Source organism: Dendrobates tinctorius, unplaced genomic scaffold (assembly GCF_039654945.1).
Source record: "Dendrobates tinctorius isolate UK_male_01 unplaced genomic scaffold, ASM3965494v1 ptg000006l, whole genome shotgun sequence".
Classification (NCBI taxonomy): domain Eukaryota; kingdom Metazoa; phylum Chordata; class Amphibia; order Anura; family Dendrobatidae; genus Dendrobates; species Dendrobates tinctorius.
In genome coordinates, this window is record NW_027361674.1 from 11,590,432 (window position 1) to 11,608,675 (window position 18,244).

Below are 18,244 nucleotides of genomic sequence, written 5' to 3' on the forward strand. Positions count from 1 at the left end.
TGAGCATCCCACTTTTGCATCTGCTCATGCAAACTTTGATGCACATTAAGGAGCAGGTGTCTGCAGCCGAGGAGGAAGAGGAGGAGGGAAGCCTTGTTGACAGTCAGCCATTGTCTGGTCAGGGAAGTCTCGTGGACGAGGTGGAAGAAGAAGAGGAAGAGGAGGAGGATGATGATGGGGATGATTATTTTGGGGAGGATGCTTCTCAGGGGGCAAGAGAAAATGTTGGTGTGGCAAGGTCAGGTACAGGGTTTGTGCATGACAGGAGGGATGTTGATTTGCCAGAACGTGCTCCTCCACCCAGAACTCGCAGTGCATCATTGACACCTGGAACATTGGCCCACTTGTCTGATTATGCCTTGCAGATCCTAAAAAGGGACCCCCGCATTGCCAAAATGATGAACGATGATGACTATTGGTTGGCCAGCATCCTGGATCCACGCTATAATGGCAAATTCCAAAACATCATGCCACAGGAGAACCTAGAGCTAATATTGGCTAACAAACAAGCAACTCTGGTAAACCGTTTGTTTGAGGCATTCCCAGCACACAGCGGCGGTGATGGTTCCCCCACGAGCCTTAGGGGGCAACATGTTAGAGGTGTTCGTGGTGCACACAGCCAAAGTGGCATGGGACACAGGGGTTTCATGACCATGTTGTGGACTGATTTTTCAAGTACCGCTCACACGACTGGTAATACTGCATCGATTGAAAGTAACAGGAGACAGCAGTTGTCAACTATGGTAACAAACTACTTCTCCTCCCATATCGATGTTCTCCCTCACCGGTCATTCCCCTTTGACTAATGGGCCAGTAAACTTGACACCTGGCCTGAATTAGCACAATATGCCTTACAGGAGCTTGCTTGCTCAGCTGCTAGTGTGTTATCTGAAAGAGTATTCAGTGTTGCTGGATCAATCCTGACAGAAAAAAGGACCCGTCTGTCTACCCAAAATGTTGATGATCTAGCCTTCATTAAAATGAACCACGCATGGGTTTCAAATGCTTTTGTCCCCCCCTGCCCTGCCGACACGTAGGTTGCCAGAAAAATGGCTCGCTTTTGTCCTCCTCTTCCGCAGACTTCTCCAATTCCTCCATTTGCAGCTGCTGAATGTCCAACATCAACATATGCCATTTTTTCAACCTCCCTAACTGGGCTGCCTCCCCCCACAGGGCCGGGGTCACCACCTGGTGCACGCACCTGTGCTAGTGCCATTGCCCTGGACAGGTGGGTGGGCCCACTCTTAGGCGACGGCCCTGGCACAGGGTCCCTCATAGTTCAATCAAGTGTCTCTGACAGTGGGGGTGCACACCCGCCGTCAGACACACCGGTGTACTATGAGGGGCCCTGTGCCATTACCGCCGCCCATGAGTGGGCCCCCCCGCTTGCTCAGGGCACCAGCACTTGCAATACTTACCTCTCCCTGCTCCACCACTGTGTAGTCTGGGCTGTTAAATCCTTCACTGGGACTGCAAATACAAATTTGGTGAAATTATAGATGATGTTTAAGACGTAGCTATGTCCTGTCCTGCTGGGCTCTATCTTCAGATGATCAATGGCTTCCATTTGTTAAGGACGTCGACTCCCAATGAGATGCAGTGGTGGTTTATCATCAGCTTTCACGGTTTTCCTACTCACAGACGTGTGCCATTACTGCCCACATTTTTTAAATGTGTCCTCTCATGCCAATCCAATAGAATTGCCTACGGCCTGTTGCTTCTGTATTTTGCACTCCAAAGTTACCCGACATGTCATGATAGGCAGTGAGGACAATGTCTCTACATCTCTCCCTGTGATCACAATTTGATGGAGATGAGTGGGTTCCACTGTACTGCGATACAGCAAACCTTTCTTCACAAGAACTGTATTCACTGTCTCCACAGACAAAGTAATTGAGGGTCAGCATCTTCTCTGAGAATTCTCCCGGGAGTTTTTCCCATGATTAGTAATTCCAAAATGTCTGCAATCACTCGACTTTCCGTCTGTACTTGTATCCTCTTCCAGAGAGTCTGGACTGTCTTACTGAGACTGAACTATATATGAAGATTCAAAAATACCCCAACAGAGTATACTGGTGTACGCTTCGAATACATAACCCTTTTCCAACTTTTTAGATTCTTGTGTAATCCATACTGAGGCTGAGAGTGTCTTTGTCGGACTCTGGAAATATACACGGAGATTTTTAATGTTTAAACTATGCTATATATACCTGCTGTTAGGCGTGGGATTCCTGACACTGCACGGCAGGAGTCCAGAGCCAGACATTCAGGAGTCTCCCATTCTCCTCCGACCGCTCCGGGTGCTGCTCAGCAATCTCAGCGAGCCAGGCATGCTTCTCAGACTTGTTCTGTGAGCCTGGATGTTACTGCCACCTCTGGTGCAGCAATGGTAGCGCAACCTGCTCCACAGGGAACCGCTCCAGAGGCTAAGTCCTCGTGCCGTGCTACTGGGCATGCCCTCAACTTGACCTCTCACTGGAGAGCAGGGGTCACATGCTCAGGTCCTGCGTCGGATCCGATTGGTCCTTCCCAGGGTAATGGAAGGTCCCGGAATCGCATCGCTATAAAAAGCCCACATGGCGGCTCGGCGATGCGCTAGTGTAGCATATTATGCTGTGTGTTTATGGTGATGGATGCATGGACTGGTGACTGACTTATTATGAAACCCCTTCCCTTGGATAATACGATTGGTGACTGAGTGTTGGGTTAGTCAGCTCCAGATTGTGGCAAGCTACACGCCACTGTGCTTTCCGCACCTACACTAGCGTCCGGTTTTCCGGTACCGATGCCTGCGGCTTTAGTTATTGCCGCGCTGCGGTAGCAGCGTCTATTGGCGGTTGCGGCTGCAACGCCATCCGCTGAGCTTCCTGTGAAGCTAACAGGGCCAGCGGCTTTATATTTATTTCTGCCAAGCGACTCTGTGTCTGAACAGAGCCGCTCTTAGCGTTCGGGTGACGTTAACCCGAGCGCAGTACTTCACCTTCTGGTGCATCTGCCATTGTCCAGCAGCGGTCTTACCACCCACCGCACGGTGGACCCCGGGCGGCGAACGCACCTCCTATCATTTATATCTGGTGCGTTCCACCGACCCAACATTACACTAGCGCCTGGCTCTGGCTGGTAATGGCAGACGTGCAGCAGTTGCAGCACTATATTCGGCAGCTGGAGAGCAGGTTGGCGGCTATTGAGAGCACCAACTCATCTGCGAATACTGCGCTAGCTGCTGCTCAGACAGTCACTAAGGCTGTCTCATGTGTGCCCGCACTTTTGCCCACGCCGACAATTACTCGCCTCCCGACAAGTTTTCGGGTAACAGCGCCACCTGTAGGGGATTCGTGAGCCAGTGCTCAATTCAGCTCGAGTTACTGGCTGCACGGTTTCCTACAGAGCGGGATAAGGTGGGCTTTATTGTGTCACTCTTGTCTGGCTGGGCATTACAGTGGGCTACACCATTGTGGGAAAGTGATGATCCTGTGGTTCACAGTGCTGCTCAGTTCCTTGCGGACCTGAAGCAGGTCTTTTTGAGACCACGGATCACGCACGATACCTCTTTACAATTACTCTCCCTAACACAGGGGTCACTCTCGGTCAGCCATTATGCCGTTCGGTTCCAGACATTGGCTTCCGAATTAGAGTGGCCGGACAAAGCTTTAGTCCCGGTGTTTTGGAGAGGGTTGGCTGAGCACGTTAAAGATGCTCTAGCTACCACAGAGGTTTCCACAAAGTCTGGAGGAATTGATTGCCGTCTCCACTCGCATTGACCTCTGGTTTACGGAGCGCGGGCTGGAACGGGCACAATCCAGACGTAGGGTTAATTTGGCTCCCACATTCACCGAGCTGCTAACATACCCCGCACAAGAGCTTTCACCCTCCGAACCTATGGAGGTGTCTCGCACCGGCTCAAAGCCGCATCCGATGCGAAGCTCTGCACGTTGCTATCAGTGCCGACAGTTTGGTCACCCGGCTAGCACGTGTCCTCTGCGGGTGAAAAGACGTCCATGACCAGTGGCCTTAGGTGGTGGGCAGTCCAATATGAAACCCTTCTCGCCCAAACCGGTATTCCGGGGCATTTTAGACAGTGGGTCTTCCACCTGGGAGGCAGAGGTTACCGTGGATTCCGGGGCCAAGGGGAACTTTATGTCCTCCACCTTCGCCCAGAGACACGCTATCCTCCTGGTGCTATTACCACAGCCTCTAACCATCAGGGTGGTTAACGGTGCTCCATTACCCTCTCAGGTGACCCATCAGACAGCTTTACTCGGGCTCTCTATCTCACCATCTCATCGTGAGACTCTGTCCTTGCTCATATTACCTGATGGCATCGACCAGGTGCTTCTCGGGGTTCCCTTGCTCCATTGCCATTCCCCTCACATTGATTGGGCTTCGTGGAACATACTGGCTTGGAGCAAGGACTGTGAGGGAAGGTACCTGAGGGGCAGTGTTCAGGTGGCTTCCACTGAAGTGCCTGCGGATCTCTCTGCACTTCCTAAGCCCTACCACCAGTACGCGGACGTCTTCTCTAAGGAGTCTGCGGAGACACTCCCGCCACACCGCCCATATGATTGCCCAATAGATCTCATGCCAGGCACAGAACCTCCTAGAGGCTGTGTGTATCCACTATCACTCCCTGAGACGGAAGCTATGTCACAATACATCGGGGAGAACCTGGCTAGAGGTTTTATCAGGAAGTCAGTGCCGCCGGCTGGTGCAGGGTTCTTTTTCGTTCAGAAAAAGAGCGGAGAGTTACGTCCCTGCATTGATTACAGAGGTCTCAATGCCATAACAGTGAAGAACAAGTACCCTCTGTCAAAGAAATGGTTAATCCTAGTTCTCTAAACTCTAGAAAAATAACTTGAAAAACAACTTGTAACCCATGACACCATTTTAATTATTATCATCTGTCTACGTGGTTATATAATTCTGCCAGTGGTCAGTTCCAAATCTTTCTCATAATAAATGTCTAAATATGTTGAGGCCAAATAGTTATCTGGCCAAAAAGTACTAATGGATATAGTTCCACGAATTGTTAAATTCACATAAGGGAAATGCCAAAAACTCCCGTCACCTCCAATTAAATATATCTTATAATACATGATACAGTTGACATCTTGTTATATAACTATCATTCTTGCCAATTATTGTGTAATCTCTCCGCCATTTTGTTAATTATTACACAATGTTACGGAATTGTCCATATTTGTTCATTTCCTTTTCTGATGAGCTATAAAAGATCTACCCTGACCCTCCCAATAAAGGAGATTAACTTGAAAGAAAAGCAATCTGTGTCTCTCATTTTATTTCTCCACTCCTAGGATCCTAGGTAAGAGAAGCTCTAAGTGAGCTTTACCCGAGGTTGGTGACTAGAAAAGAAATCCCAACGCTGACAACTTGGAGGCCCCAGCGAGATTGCATTTCCCTTTAACTATCAATTTGGACTGAAAAAGATTGCCTTGCTTCTGTCGGAGGGAGAAAAGAAAGATGACACCCGAGGGTAAGTGAGCATCTTTGCTCGCATCCTTTCTTGTCTCCCTCAGGCAAGGTAGGTAGGTCAGTCTGTCTGGATCTTTGAATGGGAATCCCCTCGGGTAACAAAATTTAGGTTTATTTTTTTCTCTTTGCTTTAATCTATTTTGTTTTTGTGTTCTTGTTTGTTTTTTTCATATTTGTATTTGCATTTGTCTATCTATCTGACTAAAAATACTAACCATCCTAACATCCTAATTTTGTGTGCTTAATTGTTGTTGCAAAGCAAGACCGGATAGACCAAAAGACTGCTGAAATTGTGTGTTTGGATTATGGGAACAATTGTGTGTGAGTTGTATGTTGTATGCAGAATGCAGTCCTGATATTTGCTATATCTGTGTTGTGGGACACTAAGCTGCGCTGTTGATGTATGGAGACTAAATGACGTGTGCTCAGTGTATAAAATAGTTTTCTTACTCAAAGAAGTGAGTAAGATAAAACTCTCCAGTTAGTTGCTACTTGGAAAAATTTACAGGAAGGTCCCGGGTAGGAGTTTGTAGTAAAGAGGGAAAATCACGTGAAGACAATCTATGTGAATATAAATATAATTTTTTTTGTATGCAACCCGGTACTCAGATAGGACGCTAATTAGAGGATATAGTGAACCAAGCAAGAGTTTCTACAAATAGATGTGATTCATGCTTTCGTCCATTGGCGCTAGAGCATTTTTGATAAGATGTGGGGAGCGAGAGAGTACAGAAGTACTGCATGTATGAATGTGATTGAAATGTCAGACAGATGCTCACCATGTGTGCACCATATGCTGTTGAAATGGTCTGTGTTCAGTTCACCAGTATAGGCGCAGAGTATATTCTTGTCATGTGCATTGCTTAAAAGCTGGATAGGTGTATTGGACTCTAGATGGAAGCGATTTAGCAGAGAACATGATAAATGGATTAAGAAACATGGTTATGAGGAGCAAGTGGTCACATGGATGAGAACAGCTGAGCAGTGTGATCCATATTTTAATACTGATGACGAGAGGGAGTTCGCCCAGAATAGGAGAGGGAGAAATCAAATAGCGCAGGGACGAGCAGCAGCCCCTCCTTTACAGCGACAGTCTGTGTCCGCAGCTCCCTCCGCCCCTTTGAGTGAGAGTAGGGAAATCTCTCTTAGTGACTCAAATGTTACCAGTAGTTGCAGTCCTACAAGGGACAGAATCCAGTTGGTAAGTAGTAAAAGGATAAGAATTGGTTGATTGTTTGGTGTGAATCTGAAAACCCCACGTTATTGGAAGTCTGAGGAAAAGATTACTGGAGGAGTTGGCTGGTGGGCAGGCATAACGTGGCTTGGATCTGTGAGAGTGTATATTTTGACAATAAATATTCATTTTAGAGTACCTCGAGATATCCCGGTCAATTGTGAGATAGCGAAGATTTGGAAATGCAGGAGCCAGTTATTGCCTGGTGGCTTTGAGACACTTTGAGATAAATACTAGTCTGTGAAGTGTACGTGTTACATGTCGTGTGAAAATTGTTTGCGTTCGGTTACTATAGTTGGAAAAAGAGTGAGAAGATTAAGGTCTGATTGGTTTCTGGAAAGAATACATTTGACGCCAGTTGTTCCCCATCAGTACAGGAGAGCAAATAAGTTGTATAGAGTATTCTCTTGTCATGTAAAAAGTTGGTCATACATCTTAGAGACTAGATGGTACATGCCAAGGTGGCAAGATATAGTTTCACATGAATATTATTTTGATTTCTCTGAAACAGACTCAGGAATAGATTTGGCATGCTCAGAGTCTAGTGAGAATTCAGGTTCTGATTCTGCTGTATGAGGAGTATACAGCGCTTGTGTTTGGAACTGTGTTGTTGACAGTAATCTGTCTAATTGTTTGGGAGAGTATGTATCAGCATTAGGACAGAACAGAGAGCTGCGGTTCAGTTTATTGCTTTGATAGTGGGATTGCTGGCTATTGTAGGTAGACCAGTGGGATCCCACTAATACATAACAGGGCTGAAGATAGGGGTCGCTACCTTTGACAGCTGTTATGGGTGCTAAGCACACTAGGTACATAACGGGGCTGAAGACAGGGGTCACTACCTTTGACAGCTATTATGGGTGCTAGGCACACCAGGTCAGGACAGACTACGGATCCGAGATATAAGATAAAGGACCTGCAGGATTATGAAGCAGTTAACGATACCGCTGACAAGTCTTGAAAAGGCAGAAGTGCCAAGGAATGGATTTTTGGATGCTGAGAGATACAACGAGTGTTGCATGCTGTATGGATTGGAAAATGTGATTATGTTGTGCAAGTTGCAGCGTGGATCAGAACCTCTGAATGATATGGTCTGTTTTATTACTAAGAAGTTATGATGAATGATGACTAGTGTTGAGCATTCCGATACCGCAAGTATCGGGTATCGGCCGATACTTGCTGTATCGGAATTCCGATACCGACTTCCGATATTTTTTCAATATCGGAATTCGGCATCGGAATCGGAAGTTCAAAGTTGATTGACAGCCTGACGTCATCATGATGCGCGGTGTGTGCGCATCATGATGCGCCGTCATTTCGGGCCTTCCGGGGATCTCTGCCGGCCTGCCGGGGGGCTGTGTGGACTGCCCGGGGTCTGTACCGGCCTGCCGGGGGGCTGTGCCGGCCTGCCGGTGGTCTGTGCACCCTGTGGGGGTCTGTACCGGCCTGCCGGGGGGCTGTGCCGGCCTGCCGGTGGTCTGTGCACCCTGTGGGGGTCTGTACCGGCCTGCCGGGGGGCTGTGCCGGCCTGCCGGGGGGCTGTGCTGATGTCCGGGGGTCTGTGCAAGCATCGTCCGATGGGACTACAAGTCCCATCTGGCGATGCCTGCTACCATGACAGTGATTGACACATTAGCCAATGATGGGACAGTAGTAGTCCCATCATCCGGCTAATGTGTTAAATGTTAAAAAAAAAAAAAAAAATACTACATACATACTACATACATACTACATACATACTACATGCTACATACATACTACATGCTACATACATACTACATATATACTACATATATACTACATACATACTACATACATGCTACATACATGCTGCATGCTACATACATACTACATACATACTACATGCATGCTACATACATACTACATGCATGCTACATACATACTACATGCATGCTACATACATACTACATGCATGCTACATACATACCACATGCATGCTACATACATACCACATGCATGCTACATACATACCACATACATACTACATGCTACATACATACTACATATATACTACATGCATGCTACATACATACTACATGCTACATACATACCACATACATACTACATACATGCTACATGCTACATACATACTACATACATACTACATGCATGCTACATACATACTACATACATACTACATACATACTTCATGCATGCTACATACATACTACATGCATGCTACATGCATGCTACATACATACTACATGCTACATACATACCACATACATACTACATACATACTACATACATACTACATACATGCTACATACATACTACATATATACTACATGCATGCTACATACATACTACATGCTACATACATACCACATACATACTACATACATGCTACATACATACTACATATATACTACATGCATGCTACATACATACTACATATATACTACATGCATGCTACATACATACTGCATGCTACATGCATGCTACATACATACTACATACATACTACATGCTACATACATACCACATATATACTACATACATACAATACATTCATACAATACATACATAGACATACAGTACATATAACATAGAGTAACATACTTACCAATACTTGTCACATTGTTCCCCGAAGCCATTGTCTTTTCCGGAATAAATATTAACATAACAAACCACAAAAATACTCACCCACGATCCGAAGCAGTCCACGAGTGTGTCCCACGACGATCTTGGGTAGAGAACTGCAGCATCAGATGATGCTGCCGTTCTCTACGGGCTGCAGGAATCCAATGACGGAAGGTAGGTATCCTTCCGCACTGTATTCCTCCGCCACTTAAAAAAAAAAAAGTCCCTAGTCTCACTTTATGCCATTGCTGCGTGGGAAATTCCCACACAGCAATGGCATAAAGTGAGACTAGGGACTTTTTTTTTTTTAAGTGGCGGAGGAATACAGTGCGGAAGGATACCTATCTTCCGTCATTGGATTCCTGCAGCCCGTAGAGAACGGCAGCATCAGCTGATGCTGCAGTTCTCTACCCAAGATCGTCGTGGGACACACTCGTGGACTGCTTCGGATCGTGGGTGAGTATTTTTGTGGTTTGTTATGTTAATATTTATTCCGGAAAAGACAATGGCTTCGGGGAACAATGTGACAAGTATTGGTAAGTATGTTACTCTATGTTATATGTACTGTATGTCTATGTATGTATTGTATGAATGTATTGTATGTATGTAGTATATATGTGGTATGTATGTAGCATGTAGTATGTATGTAGTATGTATGTAGCATGCATGTAGCATGCAGTATGTATGTAGCATGCATGTAGTATATATGTAGTATGTATGTGGTATGTATGTAGTATGTATGTAGCATGCATGTAGTATGTATGTAGTATGTATGTAGCATGCATGTAGTATATATGTAGTATGTATGTAGCATGTAGTATGTAGCATGCATGTAGTATATATGTAGTATGTATGTAGCATGTAGTATGTATGTAGCATGCATGTAGTATATATGTAGTATGTATGTAGCATGTAGTATGTATGTAGCATGCATGTAGTATATATGTAGTATGTATGTAGCATGTAGTATGTATGTAGTATGCATGTAGTATATATGTAGTATGTATGTAGCATGTAGTATGTATGTAGCATGCATGTAGTATATATGTAGTATGTATGTAGCCTGTAGTATGTATGTAGCATGCATGTAGTATATATGTAGTATGTATGTAGCATGTAGTATGTATGTAGCATGCATGTAATATATATGTAGTATGTAGCATGTAGTATGTATGTAGCATGCATGTAGTATGTATGTGGTATGTATGTAGCATGTAGTATGTATGTAGCATGCATGTAGTATATATGTGTTATGTATGTAGCATGTAGCATGCATGTAGCATGCATGTAGTATGTATGTAGTATGTATGTGGTATGTATGTAGCATGCATGTAGTATGTATGTAGTATATATGTGGTATGTATGTAGCATGTAGTATGTATGTAGCATGCAGTATGTATGTAGCATGCATGTAGTATATATGTAGTATGTATGTAGTATATATGTAGTATGTATGTTGCATGTAGTATTTATGTAGTATGAATGTAGCATGTATGTAGTATGCATGTTGTATGTATGTAGCATGTATGTAGCATGTAATTTTTTTTTTTTTTTTTACATTCAACACATTAGCCGGATGATGGGACTACTACTGTCCCATCATTGGCTAATGTGTCAATCACTGTCATGGTAGCAGGCATCGCCCGATGGGACTTGTAGTCCCATCGGACGATGCCTGCACAGACCCCCGAAGCCTGCACAGACCACCGGCAGGCCGGCACAGCCCCCCGGCAGGCCGGCACAGCCCCCCGGAGCCTGCACAGACCACCGGCAGGCCGGCACAGCCCCCCGGCAGGCCGGCACAGCCCCCCGGAGCCTGCACAGCCCCCCGGCAGGCCGGCACAGCCCCCCGGCAGGCCGGCACAGCCCACCGGAGCCTGCACAGACCACCGGCAGGCCGGCACAGCCCCCCGGCAGGCCGGCACAGACCACCGGAGCCTGCACAGACCCCCTGGCAGGCCGGCACAGCCCCCCGAAAGGCCCGTACAGACCCCAGAGAGGCTGTGCAAGGCAAAAACAGGGTTTTTCTTATTCCGATACCGGAAGTCCCATAGACTTGAATGGGACTTCCGGTATTGGAATCGGCGATACCGATACTTTTTTTAAAGATCGGCCGATCCATTCCGATCCGATACTTTGAAGTATCGGACGGTATCGCTCAACTCTAATGATGACGTAAATACTAAGTGTGATGAAGTTAGAATGAGAGAATGTATTTCCTTCAATCTGCAGCGTCTCCACACACAGGCTGCTCCCCCTTCCCAAGATCAGTCTGTGTTTCCACAGCTCCCTCCGCCCCTGTAGTAGCGGAGGGGATGAGCCCGGCCCCCCCTCAAGCAGCCCAAAGAGCGGAAGTTATGTGCTGACAGGAGATTTCTGCAGCCTTAACATCTGTATAATTCTATACACCCCATCTCTTATACACCCCATCTCTGGTAGACCCTGGTGATATACCATCAGCCAGGGGTCCCATAGGTGCCAAACACGGGGAGAGGACTGATCCCCATGTCTCCGCAGATGCAAACTAGCTGACTTTTATATGATGCTTCTCCTCTATACTTATTACCCTTGGGCTGCCACAGGGGTTCACAGACAGTTTCTCCACTCCGGTAAGGAACAGCCCCAAGCAGTTCCTACAGAGGGGAGAAATGAGGAAACATTTTACATTACACTTGCAGACAACCCTTACACCTCATAACTATGATTTGAAAAACCCCAGAGAAGCTGGATTTGTAAAAATATGTTACTGATAGGATTGAAGGAAGATCTGAGAACAGAAGTAATGAGAATACGGCCAGAATGTATATACAATCCCTTCCCATGTTTAGGGGATAGAGGACCAGATTACCAATAGGAAAGTAAAGAAGCAGCAGAAGGCAACTCCTGTTATGGTGAATATAACTCCGGATGCATTTAATAATGCAATAGTGAATGCTGTGAAAACTGTGGTCCAGGTGGCAGGTACACATCACAGGGAACAGTAGAGACGAAAAGGAAAAGATGGGATAGCAGACCCAGAGGAGTGTAAACAAGAATAGCGGTTCCCCCACAGGATGGTCCAATCACTATGACTTAATTAAAATTTCCTCCTGGGAAACAAATGAAATATTTAATTGATACGGGGTGAGCCGTACTATAAAAATGGTACAAGGATTAGGAGCAGGAGGAATGGTTCATCCTTTGTATTAAAAAGAACCTATGAATGTGTGAATAGCACGTACTACATACTTGTGTGCATAATTGCTAGTCAAAGATAAATGTCCTATAATCTTGATAGGTGCTGATATCCTGAGTACTATGAATGCAGTTTTTTTATTAAGTTTGGAAGAAAGGCATTACTGTTACAGGCCCATTGTCTGAAGAAACCCTCTCACAATGATGTTGCTAATTTAGCTAGATGGCGAGAAAAACTGCAACTGACCAAGATGAGGAAATGCTGCAAATGCTCGAGCAGATACCAGCTGCAGTATGGGTAAAGGATAAGGCAGATGTTGGTTTAGGATAGTACCAGTATTCATTAGATTGAAGCCAGGATCTGTATCGGTGCGTATTAGATGATATCCCCTGAGCAGAGAGATGAAACAGGTACTGTATGTCTAATGGAAACAGCTTCCTTGTTAATATTTTTGTACCATGAAGGATGTAAGGTCTAAAGAGGTAACTGCTAATAGCAAAGGAAAAGGTTGTTTTCTTAGGTCATTGCATTTCACCTCAGCTGAAACACATAACACCAGCAGAAAAAAAAAAAGAAAAAGCCATAAGCCAAGCAATGGAGCTCACTTCTATCTGCCACTTAGTATATTCCTGGGGCTGACCAGCTACTGTAGAGAAGTCATGCCAACTGACCCCGGAAGCAAAAGAGGGGTTCAAGGAGCCATTCTCTCAGCCTCGGCTCTAGGAATCCCAAATTATGACCTCCACTTCCATTTGTATACCCTTAGCATGAATGGGGGGACATGCTAAGGGTATATTGTATTTTTAACATGGCTACTTGCCAATGTGCAAGAGACACCAATCCCTAATGTAGATCAAGAGTTTTATGTAGATGTGTCACAAGTTTACCAAAATGAAGTACCTTATACAGGTTATTTATTCAATAGTTGATCAATATAAGGTGGTACAAAGTAAAGCTTTGCCTTCTAGAATGTCTAGGATGTCTACTTGAGAAGCTGAATTGAAAGCACTCGCTGAGGTGTGTGTAATCGCTGAACTTTTGACAGAAAATACTTTTACAGATAGCCGCTATGCATTTGGCATCTGCCATGATTATGGTCCCATATGGAAGAGCAGAAAGTTTGTTGGTTCCTCTGGTAAGCCCATTAAAAATGCAGAATTGGTGGCCCAGCTCCTTAGAGCATTAGAGCTGCCTAAAGAAAGTTGCTATAGTGAAAGTGCAATCTCACACTAAGGAGCGCACTAAGGAAGCCGAAGGCAATAACCGAGCTGATATTGCAGCCAAGGCTGCTGCTTTATTCCCTCTTCCCGCAGGAAGATACACTGTACAGGTGTCGGGGGAGGTGGATCTTCAATTACTCCAGAGCCTGCAAGCACAGGTCTCTGCACCAGAAAAGCAAGAATGGCAAAGGCACACAGGTGCGAAGGAAGAAGATGGATTGTGGAAAGCGGACGGTAGGTATTGCTTGCCTAGGGCGCTGTTCCCTATGGTATGCTCCCTCTCCCACGGATTAACACGCCAATCCAAGGATGGAATGGTAAGCCAGGTAAAAGCAAGTTGGGTCGCACCAGGGTTCCATTATGCTACTGCAAAATTTGGACAGGGATGTGTAATCTGTGCATGCCATAATGTAGGAGGGGAAAAAAAAATGGTGAAGGTGCCACCTAAGTGCACCCCCAGGCCATTGCACCCTTTTCAGCGACTGCAGATTGATTTCATTCAGCTTCCAAAGATAGGCAACTATGAATACGTGCTGGTATGTGTAGATCTTTTCTCCAATTGGCCAGAAGCATGGCCCTGTGCTCATGCAAATGCACGCACTGTGGCTAAAAAGCTACTTTCAGAAGTTGTTTGCAGATTTGGAATGCCAGAGGTAATTGAAAGTGACCGAGGTAGTCATTTCATGTCACAGGTGTGCCAAGGAATCACCCGAGCCTTAGGGATGGGGCAATCATTTCACACTCCTTATCATCCTCAGAGCAGTGGCAGGGTGGAAAGGTTAAATGGTACACTGAAATTGAAAATTCAGAAAGTAATGGCAGAAACAGGTAAACCATGGACTGAGTGTCTTCCCATTGCATTGTACACTGTTAGGGTAACTCCCAACCGAAAGACAAGTTTAAGTCCATATGATGTATTGTTTGGGAGCCCTCCCAAGACAGGATTGTACTTTCCCCAGCAGATTCAGGCCTCTCATTCAAATATGACGGCCTATGTGGGCACATTACAACAGGTGTTGCAGCAAATTCATACGCGTGTTTTCAGTTCCCTTCCAGATCCGTCCTCCTTATGAGGCTCGCATGACCTTAAGCCTGGAGATTGGGTGGTAACGCGAAAGCACCTGAGGAAAAGTCTAGATCCTCACTTTGAGGGACCCTACCAAGTCCAGCTGATCACGCCCACATCTGTTAAGCTGGAAGGAAAGTCTGCCTGGATTCACACTTCTCACTGCAAGAAATTCTACAAGAATTAAAAGAATGGAATTTGGGAAGTGCTATCCATTCTTGCTTCTCACTGTGATTATCTGTTCAATAAAAAATAATAATAATGATGTCTTCGAACCATGGGATAGTGATGTGTCAAAATGATGGGCTAATAAATTTATCCAGTACCATAGCTATATTGCCCAGGTCAGAAATCTATCCAATTGCTGGATTTGTTCACATGCCCCAATTGCTGTAAAAACTATGCAATATTTTGTAACTCTATTGAGAGAGAGAGGCAGTTTACATAGATGAAGAAACCAGAGAAGGTCAGTATGGAGATGGAGCTGTTGAGATGTCTATAAGTATAAATACTGAACCAGAATGTCAGACATTACGATATTATAGGGCAGTCACTACAGATTTAGACGACTCCTGGTGTCTTTACCCTGACACTACCCGGTTAGTTTCAATGACAATAGCTGTTCTTAATGGATTTCAGTTTATAAACATAGTATGTGGGAGTAATGCATATAGGTGGATTCCTAAAGGAGCTGAAGGTGCATGTACACTGGCTAGGTTAGAGCCAGCCACCTGGGTATGGAATGAGAATGATTTCCCTTATAAAAATGTCCCTGATCACATGATAGCAAAGCGTAGTGCACCCTCTCCCCAGCCACCCAAACATTTAATGTACACTCCATGGTATCTTAAGACTGGGATGGTCCTCACTGGTCCTCTGGGAGTTATGTTCGGAACTCTAAGAAATGCTCAGATGATAGGAGAATTAGGTGATATCTTTGATAATGTAACTGAGTATTTATTTGACGCCATCAATGTTGGATCTGCTTATATGAGACAGCTCATTGTTATAACTAACCAACACTCTATGGTGCTGGACTATCTTACAGCATCTCAAGGGGCATTCTGTCAGGTAGTGGGACTTGCCGGTTGTCATTATATAGATCCATCCGGACTGATGAGAGTCACTCATGACATAGAACCAGCTTGGCTAATAAAGGAAGAATACGGAAGGTTAATTCCCTGGAAGACCTGCCCCTCCCTGAATGGCTCGCATGGTTAAATCCTTTGAATTTGTTTAAAGGGATAGGCAGATGGATATCAGGAATAATTCATTCTCTAATTTTCCAGTTTTTGTGATATTGATCATTGCAGTGATGATAAAGTTATTTGTTATGGTTATAAAGTTCTCGGTTCTAATTGTAAATATTTTCCAGGTAAAGATAAAGCTAGAATCAATACTGACTCTGATATAAAGTAAACTCAAGTGATGACAACCTTCACAACCACTGTTCAGCGTGAATGTATATTCTGCAACAAGCAAACTTCAGTAGACCTGGCTGATTGTATGCATTGTGGAAAACCACTGGTTTGAGCAAAGACAAAGGCTCTACAAAGAACTACAATGATGAAGATTACATGCATTATGGACTTTAAATGATTAACACTTACTAATGAATAAAGATATAAAGATATATATACTAATATATCAAAATATATGTTATAATGTATTACAGTAATTATGAATTTACTATATCTTATTAACATGTTACACACAAAACAGACATAAACTCCCCTCAATAAAATCTGTATTCCTCTGAGATAGGGCAAGAATTGAAAGAGAAGTAGGGAAAGGAGGTCTGATTCACAAGTATAATCTGAATGGATGCACAGCAAAGCTGGTATCCCATGATATACATAGGATAAGCCGTGTATTTTGTGAAGTAGGGTTATCTTTAAGGCCTCGGATAAAGGCAAGGAAAGATAGAGGTAGGTAGACCCCCCAGTAGACAGATAATAAAAAGAGGGGAGTTGTCAAAGAAATGGTTAATCCTAGTTCTCTAAACTCTAGAAAAATAACTTGAAAAACAACTTGTAACCCATGACACCATTTTAATTGTTATCATCTGTCTACGTGGTTATATAATTCTGCCAGTGGTCAGTTCCAAATCTTTCTCATAATAAATGTCTAAATATGTTGAGGCCAAATAGTTATCTGGCCAAAAAGTACTAATGGATATAGTTCCACGAATTGTTAAATTCACATAAGGGAAATGCCAAAAACTCCCGTCACCTCCAATTAAATATATCTTATAATACATGATACAGTTGACATCTTGTTATATAACTATCATTCTTGCCAATTATTGTGTAATCTCTCCGCCATTTTGTTAATTATTACACAATGTTACGGAATTGTCTATATTTGTTCATTTCCTTTTCTGATGAGCTATAAAAGATCTACCCTGACCCTCCCAATAAAGGAGATTAACTTGAAAGACAAGCAATCTGTGTCTCTCGTTTTATTTCTCCACTCCTAGGATCCTAGGTAAGAGAAGCTCTAAGTGAGCTTTACCCGAGGTTGGTGACTAGAAAAGAAATCCCAACGCTGACACCTCTTCCGTTGATCTCTGAACTGTTTGACAGGTTGCGAGGGGCCCGGATCTTTACAAAACTAGATCTACAGGGGGCATACGACCTGATCTGCATTCGTGAGGGAGACAAGTGGAAGACAGCTTTTAACACCAGGGATGGCCAATATGAATATCTGGTCATGCCCTTTGGCCTGTGTAATGCGCCAGCTGTCTTCCACGACTTCGTCAACGACATCTTCCGCGATATGCTGTCTACTTCGGTGGTGGTCTATCTGGATGATATACTCATCTTCTCGCCAGATTTGAGCACTCACCGGAGAGACGTATGCAGAGTCTTTGACCTTTTACGGGCGAACTCTCTATACGCCAAGCTGGAGAAGTGTCAGTTTGAGCAGGAGTCTTTGCCGTTCCTGGGCTATATCATCTCAACCCAGGGATTGGCTATGGATCCGGCCAAGCTACAAGTGGTGATGGATTGGCAAGAACCCCATTCACTCAAAGCAGTGCAGTGCTTCTTAGGGTTCGTAAATTATTACCGCCATTTTATACCGCACTTCTCCACATTGGTAGCTCCTTTGGTTGCTCTCACCAAGAAAGGAGCTAACCCAAATGCTTGGTCAGAACAGGTCTCCAAGGCCTTCTTGTCTATCAAATCCCACTTTGCTGGCGCTCCCATCTTACACCATCCCGATGTGAACAACCCATTTATTCTGGAGGTAGATGCCTCTTCTGTCGGTGCAGGAGCAGTCCTTTTCCAAAAGGATGCTCAAGGTCGGAAGCATCCCTGCTTCTTCTTCTCAAAGACCTTCTCACCGGCAGAGAATAATTATTCCATCGGTGACAGGGAGCTGATAGCCATGAAGTGGGCCTTTTCAGAGTGGAGACATCTCCTGGAGGGGGCTCGATTTCCCTTCTAGGTATA

The 18,244-nt window shown here is 44.7% G+C and overlaps 1 long non-coding RNA gene across 2 annotated transcripts; it reads left to right on the top strand.

The window, feature by feature from the left end:
* The first annotated feature begins 5,258 nt into the window (after positions 1–5,258).
* LOC141085325 (uncharacterized) lies at positions 5,259–17,231 on the top strand. Of its 2 annotated transcripts, none has more exons than XR_012231276.1 (2): positions 5,259–5,320; positions 14,769–17,231. It is a non-coding gene; the product is annotated as an uncharacterized lncRNA (long non-coding RNA). The 2 variants fall into 2 exon arrangements; XR_012231275.1 differs by having other exon boundaries at positions 16,165–17,231.
* Positions 17,232–18,244: the final 1,013 nt, after the last annotated feature.